This window comes from Lissotriton helveticus, chromosome 5_1, assembly GCF_964261635.1.
Source record: "Lissotriton helveticus chromosome 5_1, aLisHel1.1, whole genome shotgun sequence".
Taxonomy (NCBI): Eukaryota; Metazoa; Chordata; class Amphibia; order Caudata; family Salamandridae; genus Lissotriton; species Lissotriton helveticus.
In genome coordinates, this window is record NC_136065.1 from 709,232,327 (window position 1) to 709,255,071 (window position 22,745).

General features: G+C 48.8%; 1 protein-coding gene across 1 annotated transcript in view; it reads right to left on the reverse strand.

Annotated features, from left to right (window-relative positions):
• LOC144754856 (polyunsaturated fatty acid 5-lipoxygenase-like) overlaps positions 1-22,745 on the reverse strand; it is an 880,896-nt gene that overhangs the window by 434,214 nt on the left and 423,937 nt on the right. The window lies entirely within an intron of this gene.

The window sequence follows — 22,745 nt, forward strand, 5'->3', positions numbered from 1 at the left end:
ATCTTCAGGCGAGACAGACCCGTCGGTCGGGGAGGCGGATTGGCCATCATTGTAAAAAATGCACTCAAGTGCCACACATTTGATCTGGCTTCCCTCAAGGACTGTGAATCCCTGGGATTTGTCATCCAATCTAGTCCCTCCTCCGCCTTTTCTGGAGCACTCGTCTACCGCCCCCCCAGAAATGCCACCACTTTCCTGGATTCCCTTGACGAAACTCTGGCAGCCTTCCTTACCCATTACCCTACCTTCACTCTTTTTGGAGACTTTAATCTTCATTTGGAATCCGATACTGATCCCCACGCTCTTAATTTCCGCCACTCTCTTGAGATTTTTGGTCTCTCCCAATTAGTTTCCCTCCCTACCCATTGTGCCGGACACACCCTGGATGGCATTTGCACCAACTTGACCTCCCTAGTTGCTTCCACCCCCGTGCCACAAATTTGGACAGACCACTGTCTCATTCCCTTCTCCATCAATAACAAAACTTTGCCCCCCCTTCCTATCAAACTCCCTCACACTCCCTTTCCTATTAATTGGAAAAAGGTAGCTGAGTACATCAAACTCAACCCTCAACCAGGGGTACCTCCCCCGTTCATCACGGGTGACGTGTCTCTAGACTCCACAAATTTCCACCAGTGGATTGAGAGAGTAATCTCTGCCAATGCAAAACCCGTTAACCAAAAACCCGTTCGTGGAAAAAAGAAACCCAATGCCCCCTGGTATACTCCGGCCCTCGCTGACTGCCACCTTAAGTGTAGGCTTTTGGAGAGAGAATGGAGAAAAACCTACGATCCAATGTCTAGATCTATTTACATTCTCCAGAGAAAGCAATATCTCTCATTTATAAAAAAAGCAAAAAAGGCATTCTTCACTCAAGCAATAGACTCTGCTAAACAGAAACAACAAACAATCTTCAACATCGTGAAATCTTTTACCCACCCCAAAGCACTGGCACTTGAAATCCCCCCCTCGCAAGCCCTCTGTGATCAAATTGCTGATTTCTTTGAGGAGAAAATTAATAATATCCACAAGGACTTCCCCCCGGTACCTATTCCCACCCAAGAGCCTGACACAACTATTCCTTCATTAAACAAATTTAAAGCAGTTTCCCTAATGCAAACGCATAAAGCCATACTAGCCTGTAAATCAGGTGCACCCACGGATTCCTGCCCCCCAGTCATCTTGCACCACCTTGTTGAGGCCGTCAACCCTCTAATTAATGCAATTGTGAACGAATCCCTCGACTCTGGTATTGTTCCTTCTGAGTGGAAGAAGGCCACAGTCAAGCCCCTCATGAAAAAGCAAAATAAATCCCCCACTGACCTGTCTAATATGCGCCCAATCTCACTCCTCCCTGCGCTAGGCAAAATCACTGAGCAACTAGTCCATGACGAACTAAAGAATTTTGTGGAAAATCATCGTATTTTGCACCCACAGCAATCCGGCTTTCGCTCCGGCCATTCCACAGAGACCGCTTTGATTGAGTTGTCAGACACCATCAAGTTCCTGCAGGATGAGGGCAGGCAGGCCGTTCTCATCCTGCTCGACCTAACCGCGGCCTTCGACACCATCTCACACGGCGTCCTAATTAAAAGGATGCGTGAGATTGGTGTCTCGGGCTCCGCACTTGCCTGGATAACCTCATTCCTGTCCAATCGCTCTCAAACGGTCTCCTTGGGCACCTTTCTTTCTGATGAACGCTCCATCATCTCGGGGGTACCCCAGGGTTCCATTCTGAGCCCCCTCTTTTTCAATGTATACATGGCCCCCCTCCTCACGTTGATCGAGTCACATGGGATTCTCGTGACATCCTACGCTGACGACACTCAGCTTGTCGTCACTATCGATAAAAAACTTCCGGATGCCACTATTAGATTCCAAAACTGTCTGTCAGAAGTCTTTTCTTGGCTAAATTTGCATCATTTAAAATGTAACAGCGCCAAAACAGAAATAATTCCCCTAGGTAAAGGCACATTCTTTTCCCCCAAAGACTGGTGGCCTCATAACTCCGAAGCACCGCCTAGCGCGGTTGCTTCAGCCCGCAACTTGGGTGTTCAATTTGACGCTTCCCTCAGCTTCGATGAACATGTGCGCATTACCGCTGGTCGCTGTTTCAGCCTGATCAGGCAATTAAAGAAATTTTTCAATTTTCTGCCTATCACAGCCAGGAAATCAGTCGCGGTTGCGCTTATCCTCTCCCGGCTGGATTATTGTAACGGCCTCCTAGCCGGCATCAAGAAGTCCTCTTTGAAAAAGCTGCAGAGTGTCCAACATGCAGCAGCCAGGCTTGTTTTGAAACTCCCCCGTAGGTCCTCAGCCTCTGCAGCCCTCAACACCCTTCATTGGCTGCCCCTCCATAAGAGAATCTTATTCAAGCTCCTTGTCACTGTATTTAAAGCAAACAGGGGCTTGGGTCCTTCTTACTTGACCAAGCGCTTCCAGCACTATATTCCTATCCGCTGCTTGAGGTCATCTGGCGCCAACTTCATTTCGGAACCCCGCATAAAACTTAAATCCAAGGGAGGAAAGACCTTCTCCTTTCTGGCGGCCAGGGCATGGAACCGTCTCCCCCCCAACCTTAGGCACGCACCCTCAGAAAGCCTCTTCAGGAAATTTCTGAAAACCTGGATTTATTCTCAGTCTGACTCCTCAGTCCTCGCAGCTATTTGATCCATGCACCCCTAGACGCCCTTCTGTGTGCTCAGCGCCAAGATGCTCCCTCCGGAGCGAAAGTTAGCGCTTTACAAATGACAATAAATATCAAAATATCAAATATCCGGAAGTAACCTAAAAGAACTAGTTTCCATTTCTTTCGTTCCCATTCTAACTCTATGGTAACTCGCGTGTGTGTAAAGACACTGCACACGCATCCAGTGGGCCTCCTGCTCCCTATCCTTTGGTAGTACAGCGTAGCCCCAGCGATTCTCCAGGCCCTAGGCCTATCCTTTGTTAGTGAGGTGGTTCTTATACCACTATTTTAGTATATGTTCGAAGTGCCCCTAGGACATTACTGTATTTTGTGCAACTTATTGTATGTTGATTAAGTATCTTGTTATGTGCTTGTGCATCTGACCTCATAAAGAGTTCAGAGGATTAATTTAGTAATAAATACATATATATTTTATATATATCCTGTGTGGTGTCCTTTCATTTGGTATTAAAGGGATTGCATATGGTAAAACAGCTGGCTTCACATGCCCTCTTGAGTTTAGCCTAAAACTGCTTTGTCCATGCTACCACTAGGATAGCTGGTCTATAAAGTTGACTTTACAACCATCACCATAAGGGTTGTTTGGACTGGTGCAAGGTGCTCACTAGAATAGTGAACATCATATACCAGGCCAACTTCTCACATTGGTGTGCAGCGGTTGGGATTTGAGCTTGCTGTTGTTTCACCAATTGTAATCTTTGAGATATCATTTGAAAGATCACATAGGTACCATAGGTACATATAACAAGACTTAGAATACTTAACTTCTACTGAACTTAGTTGTTGTGGACCAAAGGGCCTAGCACACCCTGACTACAACTCCTAGAGAGGTTTAGTAGATAACACTTAGTGTAGGTAGGTGCACACACCACACCTCACTAGAAAATGTCAACCACAGGTGAACCTAGTGTACCTCTACCTGTGGGAGGTGACCCTATCAGGGCAACCTCAAGATTTTACATACCCAGCTTCAGAGAACTGAGACACTTGTGTACCACAAGGAAGCTGAAACAGGGTTCTAACCCTATCCTTCAGCACCTGATAGAACGTTTAGAAGAGTCTGAAGCTCTTAAGGCCTCTAGCACAAGTCCTACAGGGAATGCAGAAGGTATACCATCCTCGGAAGATGACCCCCCTGTCCCAGAAGATGAGGAAGAGGAGGAGGAGGAAGAAGAAGTTCCTGAGGAAGAGGTAGACAGCCAGGTCCCAGTCAGAAGACTTAGCCAGGCTAACCTAAGCCTACATGGGGCTGGAGAAGGGCTAGCCCTTCCCAGACCCAACAGTAGACTTAACCAGAGGAATAGGAGAGAAAGATCTCACTCAGGTGAATCTCTCCACTCCAATGCCTCAAGAGGTTCTCAGAGGGGAATGACTTTCCCTCAGAGGAGAGAACACCAGGCTACGATTCGGGAAGTCCAAATCAGAATAGAGAGGGAAGAACTTGCCCTAGCCCAAGAAAAAGTTGCTTTAGCAAGGGAGCAAAAGTTAAGTGGATTAGATTCCACTGGTGGCAGCAATATCCCTAAGGATAAAGACAGGGCATATGACAATAGACACCTGAGTAAGATTGTGCCCCCTTACAAAGATGGGGATGACATCCACAAATGGATAACTGCTTTGGAGAGGGCTTGCAAAGTACAGCAGGTACCCCAAAGTCAGTGGGCGGCAATCTTGTGGCTCTCCTTTTCAGAAAAAGGTAGAGATAAGCTCCTCACAGTTGGTGATGGGGATGCTAACAACTACACAGTCCCGAAGAGTGCTCTGATTGATGGGTTTGGCCTAACCACTGAACAGTACAGGTTGATGTTCAGAGACCCCAGAAGACACAGACGCAGGACTGGACTGCTTTTGTAGATTGTGCTACTATGGCTCTGGAGGGCTGGTTATTGGGCAGCACAGTACAGGACTTTACAGGATTGTATAATTTGATTATGAGGGAGCAGATCCTTAGTAATTGTCAAAACCAGCATCTACACCAGCACCTGGTGGACTCAGATCTGACCTCTCCACAAGAATTGGGTAAGAGGGCAGACAAATGGGTTAGAACCAGGATTAGGCCTAAAAATCGGGGTGGTGACCAGAAGAAAGATTCTACCAAGCCTCAAGAGAAAGGTGGGGATAAATCAAAAGACAAGTCCTCTATAGGGCCCCACAACTCCAATGGTGGGGGTGGGTCCCAAAACACTTCCTCTAACCAAAAGAAACCTTATTGCCATGTCTGTAAACAGCCTGGCCACTGGAAGACTGACAGCAGTTGCCCAAGGGCCAACAATAAGGAAAACATTTCCCCAAGTAATACTCCCCGACCTCCTGTTACTATTAGTAGTAATCCCCCAGGTGGTGGGAGTGCCCCCAAGAATTTGGCTGGGTTTACTTTGGGAACTCATGTGGACTCTGGCTAACCAGGTCCCCTACAGCAGCTACTCTTGTCTGTGAAAATGGCATGGGGTTTGCCAACTTCACTGCTTGTCCCAACACTTTGGGCAAGTACAGACAGGAGCCCCACGTCAATGGCCAGAAAGTTGACGCCTACAGAGACACAGGGGCTAGCATTACTATGGTGACTGACATTCTAGTCCCTTCAGGACAACTTTTACCTGGGTTCACCTATCAGGTGACCAACATTGATGGAGTGCAGAAAGAACATCCCATAGCAGTAGTAAATCTCAGCTGGGGAGGTGTCACTGGCCCAAAGAGAGTGGCAGTGTCTACAAACTTGCCTATAGATTGTCTACTGGGAAATTATCTAGAGATCTCAGCCTGGGCTGGGGTATAACAAGAAACCCATTCCAAAATGATAGGCCTTCCAGAAAAGGTTAGTGGGGCTGTGATGGCTACAGCCCCAGCTGAAGCAGAATTCCTTCCTAAAGAGGTTGGAAGGGCTGTGATGGTCACAGCCCAAACTCAAACAGATCTTAGTGTTGTGAAGCCCGAAACTATGGATCACTCAACCCATACAGAGAGCATTGGGGAGGAAGAAAAGTCTCCCTCCCATCAGACATTAGGTGAGAGTCAACCTCCTCAGGGACCTGGCCCTACCCCTTGTGAAGAAACTGCCCCAGAGGACGCCAGGCCTGGCCTGACAGAGCCTCTGATGTCAGTGGACCCTTCCAAGGTGGGACCCAGTCTGGAGCAGGTAACCTGCCCCTCTCTACCCTGCATCAATCAGCCCAGGGCTGTAGAGGTCAGGGAGGCCAGTGGACCCCAAAGGGCCCCCTGTCCACAAGAACACCCCCATCAGCAGATTAGGGGCACCAAAGCTAGCAGCCCTAGCAAGGTGAACATTTAAAAAACTCCTGAGGGATCTCCCTTACTCTTAGTTAGGAACCTTCCCCAGATGGACTCTGTTGGGCACAGCCATACCTGGGACCCAAAGGCCCCAAACCTGACCTGTCCCTCCAGTAAGCCAACAAAAGGGACCCAGCCTCCAGCTATAGGCAGCCAGAGGTTGACCCTGAGAGCACAGTGCAACTCAGTCATGGAAAGAAAGGCACCCATGGTGGATAGTGATTGGAGAAAGCTGAGCCCTCCAATAGTGGAGCCTCACTTCAGTACTCCATCTCAACACCAGCCTTTTACTTTGCTAAAACACACCACAGGTAGAGATTCCCTATGGTGGAGACCCTCTGATACCCCTAGGGTGAGGGATTGCTTAGTGGACCATGAGACAGGGGGTAACCATGCTAGTGCAGGTACTTCCTTATATGGCCACTTAGGCAATATAGGCTTATCTGGTCAAGGATAGCCTTATCTCCTTTCGTTTGGGTGGGGGGGGGCGTTGTGTAGGAAGGTGGATACCTGACTATGATTACCCCAGATTTTTTGCCTTGTGTTTAGCTGGTTTTCGACTTAGTTGGCCTGGGATCCTGCTAATCAGGGCCCCAGGCTATCTGCTCTCACTGTAAAATGGACTCCATGTACTCTGAGTACATCTCCAATTGGATATTGGGTGACCCTTGTGAGTCCCTGTATAGTGTACCATAGGTACGCAGGGCATAGGTGCACCGAAGGCCTACCAGGGGCTGCAGCATGTATTATGCCACCCCTGGCTGGCCATCCAAACTGACACAACTGGCTGATCACTTAGCTGGGGCAAGGTTGTGTAATCACCTCTTGCTTAGGTATAGTATTCCTATACCTACCCTTATATATAGACACATATACACCTATAAGTCACTCCTATGGCAGGCCTTAACAATCCTGAAGGCAGAGTGTTTGGTTTTATGTGAGATGGTGCTCTAGCATGAGCTGAGCCTGTCTGCAGCTTTTGGAACCATGTCCTTATAACTGTTCTATGATATAGCCATACCATATCCTCTTAAGTGCATTATAATCCTCGCGGTTGAATGCTAACTTTGGTTTGGCTTTATCAAAACATGTTGTGTAAGGTGTCATACGCTTTGGAATACTACCCCCTCGCCAGTTCTGGTGACCCGGGTAGCATTCCACCCTTCTAGAGGGAGAAGACATGTTGTTCCTACTAATCCCGGTTAAAGTTAACCAGAGCCTCAGCATCACAAAATGAATGCTGCTGCCACAGACACAAGTCTGACCACCTGCTGCTGGGAGTCCTTCCAGCGAGGGAGGCTTGGACAATAGGTTTCCTGTCTTGGGAGGTGCTAGCACCACCCCAGACAGGCCATAGTGTTTTGGGGCAGGGTGGGTTGAATGAAATGAGACACTGCCTGGGGCACACAAGGTGTCCCATGCATAGCCCGGTTCAAACCGGTGCTGGGGCACTCCAGCCCCAGCTCTGGCACGAAACTGGACACATGGAAAGGGGTGTAACCACCCCCTTCCCTGGTCCCACCCATAGGAGGAACCTAGCAGGTAATCCAGCCCCTAAATTTGGTATATAGGTAGGAGCTGAGTCCCAAGACTTTAGATTGTATCCTGACTGAAACTTGAAACGAAACTCTGGACCTTCGACATTCTACTCGACATAGAAGACTGAAGAATCTCCCTTGTGGTCAAGGAGTGAGCACCCTGCACAAGCAGGCACCATCAATAGATCAACGGTTTGCTTTGTCGACGCTCCCGCCGGAGCCCGAGCACAGAGCCTGACAAGACCCGGACTTCCAGACTTCCAACAGCCCGATCCACAGTCACAGCAGAGCTGAGACCCGTGGAGACAACGAGAGACGTGGGACCGGCCATCTTGGAAAGCCAGCAAATTGCTTTCCAGGCAAATTCTGAGGCACCCTTGAAGTTGTGCGTTGGGGATTGAGAAGCCCCAGCCCCGAGCACCAACTGCACCGAGGACCAGCCCTCCACACTCCACGAGTTCTGCGTGGGGCCCTTCTGCATTTTCCTGCTCGACGCGTCTGTCCGGTCACTTGCCCGTTGGCTAGTGGCCTCTGTGACGATGAACCTTTGAATTTACAATGCTGGTCTCGTTGCTCCAGACTGGCCCCTGCTTCCCTGAAAAGGAGAAGCCCATCAGACCTTGCTGGTCTGATCAAGAAGCCATCTTCGATTCCTGTGTGGGTTACCTTTGCCATCCGCTGCTTGAGGTCATCTGGCGCCAACTTCATTTCGGAACCCCGCATAAAACTTAAATCCAAGGGAGGAAAGACCTTCTCCTTTCTGGCGGCCAGGGCATGGAACCGTCTCCCCCCCAACCTTAGGCACGCACCCTCAGAAAGCCTCTTCAGGAAATTTCTGAAAACCTGGATTTATTCTCAGTCTGACTCCTCAATCCTCGCAGCTATTTGATCCATGCACCCCTAGACGCCCTTCTGTGTGCTCAGCGCCAAGATGCTCCCTCCGGAGCGAAAGTTAGCGCTTTACAAATGACAATAAATATCAAAATATCAAATATCCGGAAGTAACCTAAAAGAACTAGTTTCCATTTCTTTCGTTCCCATTCTAACTCTATGGTAACTCGCGTGTGTGTAAAGACACTGCACACGCATCCAGTGGGCCTCCTGCTCCCTATCCTTTGGTAGTACAGCGTAGCCCCAGCGATTCTCCAGGCCCTAGGCCTATCCTTTGTTAGTGAGGTGGTTCTTATACCACTATTTTAGTATATGTTCGAAGTGCCCCTAGGACATTACTGTATTTTGTGCAACTTATTGTATGTTGATTAAGTATCTTGTTATGTGCTTGTGCATCTGACCTCATAAAGAGTTCAGAGGATTAATTTAGTAATAAATACATATATATTTTATATATATCCTGTGTGGTGTCCTTTCATTTGGTATTAAAGGGATTGCATATGGTAAAACAGCTGGCTTCACATGCCCTCTTGAGTTTAGCCTAAAACTGCTTTGTCCATGCTACCACTAGGATAGCTGGTCTATAAAGTTGACTTTACAACCATCACCATAAGGGTTGTTTGGACTGGTGCAAGGTGCTCACTAGAATAGTGAACATCATATACCAGGCCAACTTCTCACATTGGTGTGCAGCGGTTGGGATTTGAGCTTGCTGTTGTTTCACCAATTGTAATCTTTGAGATATCATTTGAAAGATCACATAGGTACCATAGGTACATATAACAAGACTTAGAATACTTAACTTCTACTGAACTTAGTTGTTGTGGACCAAAGGGCCTAGCACACCCTGACTACAACTCCTAGAGAGGTTTAGTAGATAACACTTAGTGTAGGTAGGTGCACACACCACACCTCACTAGAAAATGTCAACCACAGGTGAACCTAGTGTACCTCTACCTGTGGGAGGTGACCCTATCAGGGCAACCTCAAGATTTTACATACCCAGCTTCAGAGAACTGAGACACTTGTGTACCACAAGGAAGCTGAAACAGGGTTCTAACCCTATCCTTCAGCACCTGATAGAACGTTTAGAAGAGTCTGAAGCTCTTAAGGCCTCTAGCACAAGTCCTACAGGGAATGCAGAAGGTATACCATCCTCGGAAGATGACCCCCCTGTCCCAGAAGATGAGGAAGAGGAGGAGGAGGAAGAAGAAGTTCCTGAGGAAGAGGTAGACAGCCAGGTCCCAGTCAGAAGACTTAGCCAGGCTAACCTAAGCCTACATGGGGCTGGAGAAGGGCTAGCCCTTCCCAGACCCAACAGTAGACTTAACCAGAGGAATAGGAGAGAAAGATCTCACTCAGGTGAATCTCTCCACTCCAATGCCTCAAGAGGTTCTCAGAGGGGAATGACTTTCCCTCAGAGGAGAGAACACCAGGCTACGATTCGGGAAGTCCAAATCAGAATAGAGAGGGAAGAACTTGCCCTAGCCCAAGAAAAACTTGCTTTAGCAAGGGAGCAAAAGTTAAGTGGATTAGATTCCACTGGTGGCAGCAATATCCCTAAGGATAAAGACAGGGCATATGACAATAGACACCTGAGTAAGATTGTGCCCCCTTACAAAGATGGGGATGACATCCACAAATGGATAACTGCTTTGGAGAGGGCTTGCAAAGTACAGCAGGTACCCCAAAGTCAGTGGGCGGCAATCTTGTGGCTCTCCTTTTCAGAAAAAGGTAGAGATAAGCTCCTCACAGTTGGTGATGGGGATGCTAACAACTACACAGTCCCGAAGAGTGCTCTGATTGATGGGTTTGGCCTAACCACTGAACAGTACAGGTTGATGTTCAGAGACCCCAGAAGACACAGACGCAGGACTGGACTGCTTTTGTAGATTGTGCTACTATGGCTCTGGAGGGCTGGTTATTGGGCAGCACAGTACAGGACTTTACAGGATTGTATAATTTGATTATGAGGGAGCAGATCCTTAGTAATTGTCAAAACCAGCATCTACACCAGCACCTGGTGGACTCAGATCTGACCTCTCCACAAGAATTGGGTAAGAGGGCAGACAAATGGGTTAGAACCAGGATTAGGCCTAAAAATCGGGGTGGTGACCAGAAGAAAGATTCTACCAAGCCTCAAGAGAAAGGTGGGGATAAATCAAAAGACAAGTCCTCTATAGGGCCCCACAACTCCAATGGTGGGGGTGGGTCCCAAAACACTTCCTCTAACCAAAAGAAACCTTATTGCCATGTCTGTAAACAGCCTGGCCACTGGAAGACTGACAGCAGTTGCCCAAGGGCCAACAATAAGGAAAACATTTCCCCAAGTAATACTCCCCGACCTCCTGTTACTATTAGTAGTAATACCCCAGGTGGTGGGAGTGCCCCCAAGAATTTGGCTGGGTTTACTTTGGGAACTCATGTGGACTCTGGCTAACCAGGTCCCCTACAGCAGCTACTCTTGTCTGTGAAAATGGCATGGGGTTTGCCAACTTCACTGCTTGTCCCAACACTTTGGGCAAGTACAGACAGGAGCCCCACATCAATGGCCAGAAAGTTGACGCCTACAGAGACACAGGGGCTAGCATTACTATGGTGACTGACATTCTAGTCCCTTCAGGACAACTTTTACCTGGGTTCACCTATCAGGTGACCAACATTGATGGAGTGCAGAAAGAACATCCCATAGCAGTAGTAAATCTCAGCTGGGGAGGTGTCACTGGCCCAAAGAGAGTGACAGTGTCTACAAACTTGCCTATAGATTGTCTACTGGGAAATTATCTAGAGATCTCAGCCTGGGCTGGGGTATAACAAGAAACCCATTCCAAAATGATAGGCCTTCCAGAAAAGGTTAGTGGGGCTGTGATGGCTACAGCCCCAGCTGAAGCAGAATTCCTTCCTAAAGAGGTTGGAAGGGCTGTGATGGTCACAGCCCAAACTCAAACAGATCTTAGTGTTGTGAAGCCCGAAACTATGGATCACTCAACCCATACAGAGAGCATTGGGGAGGAAGAAAAGTCTCCCTCCCATCAGACATTAGGTGAGAGTCAACCTCCTCAGGGACCTGGCCCTACCCCTTGTGAAGAAACTGCCCCAGAGGACGCCAGGCCTGGCCTGACAGAGCCTCTGATGTCAGTGGACCCTTCCAAGGTGGGACCCAGTCTGGAGCAGGTAACCTGCCCCTCTCTACCCTGCATCAATCAGCCCAGGGCTGTAGAGGTCAGGGAGGCCAGTGGACCCCAAAGGGCCCCCTGTCCACAAGAACACCCCCATCAGCAGATTAGGGGCACCAAAGCTAGCAGCCCTAGCAAGGTGAACATTTAAAAAACTCCTGAGGGATCTCCCTTACTCTTAGTTAGGAACCTTCCCCAGATGGACTCTGTTGGGCACAGCCATACCTGGGACCCAAAGGCCCCAAACCTGACCTGTCCCTCCAGTAAGCCAACAAAAGGGACCCAGCCTCCAGCTATAGGCAGCCAGAGGTTGACCCTGAGAGCACAGTGCAACTCAGTCATGGAAAGAAAGGCACCCATGGTGGATAGTGATTGGAGAAAGCTGAGCCCTCCAATAGTGGAGCCTCACTTCAGTACTCCATCTCAACACCAGCCTTTTACTTTGCTAAAACACACCACAGGTAGAGATTCCCTATGGTGGAGACCCTCTGATACCCCTAGGGTGAGGGATTGCTTAGTGGACCATGAGACAGGGGGTAACCATGCTAGTGCAGGTACTTCCTTATATGGCCACTTAGGCAATATAGGCTTATCTGGTCAAGGATAGCCTTATCTCCTTTCGTTTGGGTGGGGGGGGGCGTTGTGTAGGAAGGTGGATACCTGACTATGATTACCCCAGATTTTTTGCCTTGTGTTTAGCTGGTTTTCGACTTAGTTGGCCTGGGATCCTGCTAATCAGGGCCCCAGGCTATCTGCTCTCACTGTAAAATGGACTCCATGTACTCTGAGTACATCTCCAATTGGATATTGGGTGACCCTTGTGAGTCCCTGTATAGTGTACCATAGGTACGCAGGGCATAGGTGCACCGAAGGCCTACCAGGGGCTGCAGCATGTATTATGCCACCCCTGGCTGGCCATCCAAACTGACACAACTGGCTGATCACTTAGCTGGGGCAAGGTTGTGTAATCACCTCTTGCTTAGGTATAGTATTCCTATACCTACCCTTATATATAGACACATATACACCTATAAGTCACTCCTATGGCAGGCCTTAACAATCCTGAAGGCAGAGTGTTTGGTTTTATGTGAGATGGTGCTCTAGCATGAGCTGAGCCTGTCTGCAGCTTTTGGAACCATGTCCTTATAACTGTTCTATGATATAGCCATACCATATCCTCTTAAGTGCATTATAATCCTCGCGGTTGAATGCTAACTTTGGTTTGGCTTTATCAAAACATGTTGTGTAAGGTGTCATACGCTTTGGAATACTACCCCCTCGCCAGTTCTGGTGACCCGGGTAGCATTCCACCCTTCTAGAGGGAGAAGACATGTTGTTCCTACTAATCCCGGTTAAAGTTAACCAGAGCCTCAGCATCACAAAATGAATGCTGCTGCCACAGACACAAGTCTGACCACCTGCTGCTGGGAGTCCTTCCAGCGAGGGAGGCTTGGACAATAGGTTTCCTGTCTTGGGAGGTGCTAGCACCACCCCAGACAGGCCATAGTGTTTTGGGGCAGGGTGGGTTGAATGAAATGAGACACTGCCTGGGGCACACAAGGTGTCCCATGCATAGCCCGGTTCAAACCGGTGCTGGGGCACTCCAGCCCCAGCTCTGGCACGAAACTGGACACATGGAAAGGGGTGTAACCACCCCCTTCCCTGGTCCCACCCATAGGAGGAACCTAGCAGGTAATCCAGCCCCTAAATTTGGTATATAGGTAGGAGCTGAGTCCCAAGACTTTAGATTGTATCCTGACTGAAACTTGAAACGAAACTCTGGACCTTCGACATTCTACTCGACATAGAAGACTGAAGAATCTCCCTTGTGGTCAAGGAGTGAGCACCCTGCACAAGCAGGCACCATCAATAGATCAACGGTTTGCTTTGTCGACGCTCCCGCCGGAGCCCGAGCACAGAGCCTGACAAGACCCGGACTTCCAGACTTCCAACAGCCCGATCCACAGTCACAGCAGAGCTGAGACCCGTGGAGACAACGAGAGACGTGGGACCGGCCATCTTGGAAAGCCAGCAAATTGCTTTCCAGGCAAATTCTGAGGCACCCTTGAAGTTGTGCGTTGGGGATTGAGAAGCCCCAGCCCCGAGCACCAACTGCACCGAGGACCAGCCCTCCACACTCCACGAGTTCTGCGTGGGGCCCTTCTGCATTTTCCTGCTCGACGCGTCTGTCCGGTCACTTGCCCGTTGGCTAGTGGCCTCTGTGACAATGAACCTTTGAATTTACAATGCTGGTCTCGTTGCTCCAGACTGGCCCCTGCTTCCCTGAAAAGGAGAAGCCCATCAGACCTTGCTGGTCTGATCAAGAAGCCATCTTCGATTCCTGTGTGGGTTACCTTTGCCAAGGGTTGTTGACTCCAATCCGGAAGCCGACACCGCCGACAGTGAGAGCCTTCGTGGGACAGTCCGTATCCAGCGCCTGGTTGTCATCAACACCTCCTGGTCCATGCGGCTGCAGAGACAAGCTTCACAACATCACCTGATTGCTTCGCGACATTGCCTGGTTCCTTCCTGGTTCCTTCCTGGTCACTGGCTAGTGACCCAGACTCTGTCCCCTCTGCTTTCAGGTACTCTTCATTCTCGATCCGCCCTTGGATCCACCCGGACACTTCCCTCCTGGTCGCCTGCAGCATCTTTCTTCAAGGCTCCATAGGATTCAACAACGAAACCCGACACACTTTGACACCTATGCACCCGCTTCCTGTGGGTGAGGTAATGCGAGTACTTCGGTGCTCCTGTGGGTATTTACTATCCTAGTGTCTAACTTTCAAGTAGCTTTCTCCTTGTCCATCCAGAAATGACCTAAAAGAACTAGTTTCCATTTCTTTCGTTCCCATTCTAACTCTATGGTAACTTGCATGTGTGTAAAGACACTGCACACGCATCCCGTGGGCCTGCTGCTCCCTATCCTTTGGTAGTACAACGTAGCCCCAGGGATTCTCCAGGCCCTAGGCCTATCCTTTGTTCGTGACGTGGTTCTTATACCACTATTTTAGTATATGGTTCGAAGTGCCCCTAGGGCATTACTGTATTTTGTGCAACTTATTCTATGTTGATTAAGTATCTTGTTATGTGCTTGTCCCTCTGACCTCATAAAGAGTTCAGAGGACTCATTTAGTAATAAATACATATATATTTTATATATATCCTGTGTGGTGTCCTTTCATTTGGTATTAAAGGGATTGCATATGGTAAAACAACTGGCTTCACATGCCATCTTGAGTTTAGACTAAGACTGCTTTGTCCATGCTACCACTAGGATAGCTGGTCTATAAGGTTGACTTTACAACCATCACCATAAGGGTTGTTTGGACTGGTGCAAGGTGCTCACTAGAATAGTGAACATCATATACCAGGCCAACTTCTCACACCAACAACAAAAACAAACAAAACAGGGATAATTTTAACCCAGTCCCCAATTCAAGCTTCAAATTACTGAAGAATATGTATATATCCACGAAATGCCAAGGGCAGATACAAAATGGTAACAGATAATCCAAGTAGCAAATGGCTAAATGAGGTTCAACTAAACAAACTCAAGGCTTAAAAAGGTGACAAACCGCTTTTGCTGCAAGTTTATTGTTGTGTATCGTGTTAACATAAGGTCTGCCATACACCAAAAGATGTCTAGCAAGACCAACATATGAGGACATTTCTCCTTACTGTGGAAGTGTCAGGAATCAGCAGTTGATCCAAAGTTCTGGAAGGATTACTAGAACAGCAGTGCAATGTTTTCTTTAAGGCTGCGGTATACCGGCCTTTCGTGGTTTAGGTACCCTGAATAGCTATCTCTCCTGGGTCAAGGGCAGAACTCATGGGTCATGCATGACAGGCAGTTGCAGTATTTAAACTTCAGGCACACACTAGGCAGCTTCATGGCTCCCTCACTTTGGATTCGTTCTTTGCTGACGCTTGCTCGTCCACCGTTCATGTCCCTCACCTTTGTTGTTCTCTCCTTATGGTTCCTCTGTTCCACGACTTCCTTGCCTCTTTATCTTGACCTTTTTTCTTACCATTCTGTTTGATTTTGGTGAACTATTGTAGCTTTTCTCTTTTACAGCTTTTTGACCATTGCGTGTTTCCTCTGACCTTGACCCTTGGATTTTTTGAGTGCTTTTGTTGTTTTACAGTGGATTTAACTGCATGACTCACTGACCCTTTTCCCCACTGTAATGTTGAGTTTGTTCTCTGGACTCTGTTTTGGCCTTGTTGTCTGGCGGTGCTTCTCCCATTCCTTTTCCATGCTCAGATGTATCCTGATTCGGTGCCACATGTTGGGGTTTACACGCTTCATGTGCTCCTGGCTAAGGTTCAATGTGACCAGCCTTTCGGAACCTGGCAAGTATACATGCTTCGGGAGCATAATGCATTTTTGTAACACTTTTTATTAATTTTCAATATCACGGAATTGTAATCACCGTTGAAAGTACATGGTTCTGTCACATCTACAAAGAGTGACATATCACATCATGCATGGTGCCCAGGTACATTCTCATATCTCCGACCCAACTAGTCATATCGTCTCCGGGATCCAGTATTACGACAGCATAGTAAACAAACAATTACACTGTTTTTTTTTTTTAAACAAACTTTATTAGGTTTATAAATCAAGACATTGACATTTTACAAAACTTAAGTCTAGTCTCCCTCCCCATCTATGGTTTACAATCGTATAAGCATAGATCTTCGGAGCATTCCAATGGCACTTCCCTGCCGTGTCCTTGAAAAATAAGAAACTTGTGACAAGGGGAGTAACCTCCAATACTCAATGGTGCCCATACAAAGATACATCACTACCCCTAATCAGTTTAACCTAAATCTAAGCCCCTCCCCACCCTCCCTCCAGGCATGTCACGTCCCATGTTACTCTGTTCAATAACCATTAGCAGTGCGTAGTTGGTGGTCTCCAATACTCAAATAATACAGGCTTGTAAAAGCTGCCACTTTAGGCTCACTCATCGTATATATATCCGGTCGTATGATTACATCTACTCTCTGTAAAGGGTCTACTCTATTTCCGGCACCGCCGGATCAGTATGGATCAGTGCGGTCATATGATTACATCTACTCGCTGTAAAGGGTCTACTCTATTTCCAGTACTCCCGGATCAGTGTCCTCATTGCTCTCAGCATCCGGGTCTTTCAATAATCCCACCAAGTGTTTCCACACCCTAGCTGCTTCAAGCGCTCTCTCACTCCCCGTTCTCTTTGCTAGCTGTAGTCGAACTATTCCATCACATTCTGCCCATTTGATAAACTCTCTCTTCCATCGAGCTAAGCTCGGGGCCCCACTCGCCTTCCAGTGCATCGCAATTTCGCTCTTGGCCAACACCAATCCCATATCTATAAACTTGCGGGTGATCTTAGTTTCAGCTGTGTGAACCAATGCAGTATACAAATCCCCAATGCTGGATCTAGCACTCTTTCTGTCACTGCCTTCAATAGTGCAATTACCTCATTCCAATAACTAGCTAGAAGTGGAAACCCCCAAATCACGTGGGGGAAATTTGCCCCTTCTGCTCGACACCTTGGGCATTCATCTGAGTCAGTGTTGAAATATGTTTTGCTTTTCGCCGGCATGAGGTAGGCACGATGTAAAACGTAGAAATGAAGCAATTGAAAGCGGGCATTCTTGGTGCTTTTCCACGCTCGCTCTACCACCTCAGCCAAGGCACTTTCTGGTATCTCTCCTCCCACTTCTACTTCCCACTTTTGCATGAGTAAATCCAAATGGGGCAACTTCTCAAGAGTCATACGCTTGTACAGACATGTGACCGCTTTAAACTTCCTCGCTGCAATCACTATATATTGACACCCAGAAGAAACCTTAGGCTCCACTTGGCCCTCTTTCCAGGGCATGCGAATAGCCCCTGTGAGTGCTGCATGGAGCAAAAAGTCCTCCCCTCTCAAACCAATTTGCTCCTGTAGAGCACAAAAGGGCAGCATAGTCCCGTCCTCATATAAATCCCCAATGGTAGTCAGCCCCCTCTCATCCCAGTCATTCATCTCCTGCCAAGAACCCCAGTGCGGAAGCGCCTCCCACATAGAGAGCGGTATATCAGGGACATACAGCACTTTGAAACCTGCCCTCTTGAGACTCCGCCTCCAACATTGTCTTACTGTCTTAAGGTCCTCAGGGAGGGCACCCATTTGTATAGGAAGGTCCAATACTATTTGAGAGAGCTGCTACAGCTCCGGGACTCCCCCTCTCTCCTCCTCCACATCTCGCAGTCTCATCGCCACTCGTTGTGTCAACCACTGCAACTGTGCAGCTAAATAATAGGTTTTGAAGTCAGGTACCGCCCATCACCCTCCAACCGTGGATGCATCAGCACTTTCAGGGAAAACCTCCATCTCCCAGTACCCTATAAAAATCCTGTGGTCATGGATGTAAGATGTTTAAATATCCGCGCTGGTATCCAAATCGTCAGGGTTCTGAAATAGTACAACAGTCGGGAAAGTGCCACCATTTTAAGTAAAGACACCAGCCCAGCTACCAACAATGGTAGCGTACACAAAAATCAAAACTGCCCGCGAGGCCTCTTACTGCTCTAATGATGTTGCCCTCCAATATATCTGATCTGGAAATATATATCTGGACCCCTAGATAGGGGAGGCACCTACATTCCAATCGCACTCCCGCTATATCCTGTAAGTCGCTTCTATTGCCATCTGTGGGAAACAAGCAGGATTTAGCCCAATTAACTCCAAGGCCAGACATCTCCCCTAGTTCATACAGTACCACCTTCGCTCCCAATAATTCCCTCTCCGTGTCTCCTAAGAACATAAGTAGGTCGTCTGCATATAGGGCTATATGATTAATTTGACCCTGTACCTGCAGACCCCTATAATATCTCCCAGTCCTAACTTTCGCCGCCAATGACTCCAAAGCCAATGCGAACAGAAGCGGGGAAAGCGGGCATCCCAGTCTTGTGCCCTGAGTCAGTTCACAAGCTTCAGATATCACCCCTCCCGTCCGGACCTGCGCTGTAGAGGACTTATAAAGTAAAGCCGTCCATGCTATAAAATCTCCCCAACCCAAATCGGGCTATGACATGAAAGAGGTAAGGCCATTCCAAGCTGTCAAAAGCCTTTTCTATATCAACGGCAAATATCGCAGCGGTGGCTTTGGGGTATGTGAGCGGGTGAGCCTGCAGACCCCCCAAGATATCCCCGATAGGGAGTGGTGGACAGCGGTACCTCCGTTATTACCTTGTCTCCCTTCTTTACAGGATGACTGGAACTGGGAAAGCACACCCCTACAAACAGCTACGGAGGAAGAGAACGCGGCCGGCATCTTTAATTGGGCGTTTCAGTTCAAAGAAGGAGCACCGCCCTCAGTAAACATCAGCGAGCCACCATTGGCTAAAAGGGATGAAGTACAGTTGTCGGTGTGCACGGACACCAGAGAGAGTTCTGGAGGAGTTTTGGTGGCGCTTTCAGAAGAGCGAAGAGGACGAGAGGAGGAAGACCGGAGCCAAAGAAGAAAGCCGAGTGTTGGTGAGGTTGCAGCAGAGCCAGGAGGCCAAAGACCCCAAGTTCCGCCGAGCCACGTTCCAGGAGGAGCGTGGCTGCTCCAGGTACAGCAGAAAGTCTCAGGTTGGGTGGGGAGGCAGGGAAGCCCATTCGCGTAAAACCTGCCTGCACCCGTCCCTCCCCTCCTCTCCTTTCCTGCTCTACTCCATTTCCCCGTACACACGCTCATAACACAAGTTTCTTCACCGCAAACGAACGTATAAAAGATTGAGCACAACTATTGGTGATCCTTGCACCCCCGGTATCCTTGGGAGATACGAGTGACGTAGAAACGTTGTCCTGACCTTTTTTTGTTTTCCCCTTTCTTTGTTGGTTTTCTTTCCCGGCTGGAACACCTTTCTGGGGAACCTGTTAACCTGACATCGAAGTGACCACGGCCGAATGTCCCTATCCACCCCCGCAAGAAGCCCGGCCTCCCGGCCCCCCTACCATCACGGATCCAGTCCAATTTGCCAAAAGAAAGACTTACTAGTCGATCTAAAAAAGTGTTTCAGAAAATAAAACCTTACGTACCTAGACCTCGTCTCAGATCCCTCACTTCAACCCTGCCACAGGGTAAGAGTTCGCTTTAAGTATTCGCAGGAATCTCTGAACGTTTAAGGCCATATTCCAAGTAGGAATAAAGCCAGACTGATCGCAATGGATTATGGTTGACATGTAGGGCAACAGACGGGTGGCTAGGATACGGCTTAATATCTTATAGTCCGTGATAAGCATCGATAGCGGATATGCTGTTCTATCCCATGCCGACTTACCAGGTTTCAGGAGCGGGATAATAACTGCGTCTTTTGTGGATACAGGTAGATGGCCCAGGTGTCTCGCCCTATTGTACAAAGTCACTAACCGTGGCACCAACCTCTCAGAGTAAGTAGCATAAAACTTGTTCGGGTGCCCGTTTGTTCCCGGCGTTTTGTTCTGTGCCATGTGTTTAATAGCCGCTTGCACTTCTCTTAGTTCAATATCCCCATCGAGCGCCTCAGCTTGATCACCCTCCAGCTCTGGGAGCTGGAGCTCATGCGTAAATCCCTCTAAATCGTCCCCGGTCTTGACTGTCTTGCTCCTGTATAATTCCTTATAGAAATCATAAAGCAGCTTGTTTATTCCTTCCTGAGTGAAGCAGGCGTCTCCCGGGTGTCACGGATCTTCAATATCGGCGGTCCCCTGCGCGATGGGTTGGCCAGCCAGGCCAGCAAGGCTCCCGACTTATCCTCCTCGACATGAGTGCGTGTAATATACGCCTTGTGATCAAAACATCTTAGGGGCTCCACCTGCCCTGCCACTGCCTCTCTTGCCTTTTCCAAGTCCCGCTGTCTATCAAGTCTTTCAGGGCGTATTTTCTCGACATCACACATGCGTTTTTCAGCCTCTTCTACCTCCTCAAATAGCACTCTGCGCACTCCCACCATTTCAGCAATGCAGCGCCCTCGAAGCACCGACTTAAAGGCGTGGAAGCAGTCCCCTCATTATCCTCGAAATATTGGGTGATGGACATACCCACCGCGTCCCTAAACACTTGGTCCTCCAATGTCTCTGTGCAGAGCCGCCAGGTAGGTATCCAGACCCAGGTTCACGACCAGTCCATTCGGAGGAATACAGGATTATGATCCAACAGCGTTCTGGCAAGGTATTCACTACATTGTACGCCGGCATGTACGTCCGGAGTACATAACAATGCGTCCAGGCGCACGTGAAGGTCACGCAACGCCAAGAAATAAGAATAATCCCCGTCATCTGGATGTTGGGTCCTCCAAGTATCCACCAGGCCCCATCAGGCCTGCCAATTCTGCCTGGCTTCCACAACCATATGAGTGGGAGCATTAGGGAGTGGGGGGTGGGAGCGGTCCGAAGCCACAACAGTTATACAATTAAAATCCCCTCCCAGTAACACCAACCCCGTAAAATAAGGTGCCAACTTCGTGGAAAGCTGGGCAAAAAAGGCTGGCTGCTCTGTGTTGGGAGCATATATACTACCCAGAGCAATGTCACGCCCATCTAGTTTCGCAAGGACCACAACAAAACCTGCCCTCTGGGTCAATAAGCTTTTCCCTGCATTGGAAAGGCACCCGCTCTTACCCAAACCAACACTCCCCGGGCAAAGGCAGAATAGTTTGTGTAGTACACTTGACCCCGTCAACGCTGCTACAATGCTGCCGCCTCCTGCGCCTGCAAATGAGTTTCCTGTAACAGCACAATGTGAACTCCTCTCCGCACTAAATATGCATGAAGCTTTTGTCGATGCCTCATAGAGTGCATGTCCCGCACATTCCAGGATAACACTTCAGATCATTAGTAGGACCCATCCCAACTGCGTCTGGAAAGCAACCCTGTGATCTAGGTTAGCGACAGGCCTGGCCCTATTAACCCCTAATACTAAGAAACAACCTCACCTCTCCCACCCCAGGACAGCTACTACAAAGCTAGTACCCTTCCAAACCATGAAAACAACACACTCAAATACCCTCTGATGAATTCAGAGGTGCTGGGGATTGCAACTGGCTCAAGAAAATCCCAAATAATGCACCTCAACCTCAAATCGTCTGGGCTTTCCACCATTCCCTCACCAGCAGTACCAGTTTGCAGGTTTCTAGCTCACCACAATCCTGCAGCCATCTGCTTCAGGCTAAGTTATCCGCCGTCTGTGGTGTCACCACAGGCATCCACTCCTTGCCAGTTAAAGATGAGTCCGAGTCCTGCCCGTCAGAGCCGTCAGTGGTATTGCCCTTCTCTTCATCCGATGAAGGAGCTCAGACTTGCGCTAGCTCCACCACTGCCTGCAGTACAGCTGCCCGCTCACAAGCTGTCTGTGTAAGCGTGGGCTTCTTCTGGCTCCTATTGTGGATGCCCCAACTCGGTTTTGAAGGCCTATTGGGCCCTCGGTCTCGCACCTGTCCCAGGGCCCCATCTCTTGGCAGTTCTTTCTTATAGTTCTCCAGCCAATCCCAAGCTTCTTGGGGAGAATCAACATAGTGAGTATTTCCATCCAGAATAATACGCACCCGGGCTGGGAACATCAGGGAGTACTGGAGGCCCTCCTCCCGCAAAGCCTTCTTGACCTCTATGTAAGAGGCGCGCCTCCATTGCACCTCCATCGTATAGTCCGGAAACAACGTGACTTTAGCATTGTCCACTGTAAAGGGCCCATCTGCTCTTGCCTTTTGTAATAGTAAGTCCCTGTCTCTGAAATGAAGCAAGCCGGCCACCACCGGTCTTGGGGGTCTCCCTGGGGCCAATGGTCGGGCCGGCACTCTGATGGCCCTCTCAAGCGTATAAAAGGCTGTAAGTCCTTCCAGAGTGACTACATTTCTGAACCATGTTTCCAGGAATGACACCACATCGCCCCCTTCTGATCCTTCTGGTAGCCCCACGACCCTTACCTTGTTCCTCCGATTGCATCCTTCTGCATCTTTAGCTCTGCATTCCAGTGTCGATATCCTGTCCGTTAAGGCCTGCACTTGCTGCGCCGCATCTTTGTGTGCTGGCGCTATTTCCGCGATGGCGAGTTCAGTTTTCTTGACCCTCTCAGAGAGTTTCTTGTGCTCGTACCGCAATAGGCCAAGCCCCACTGCAACCATGCTAATACCTGATGAAG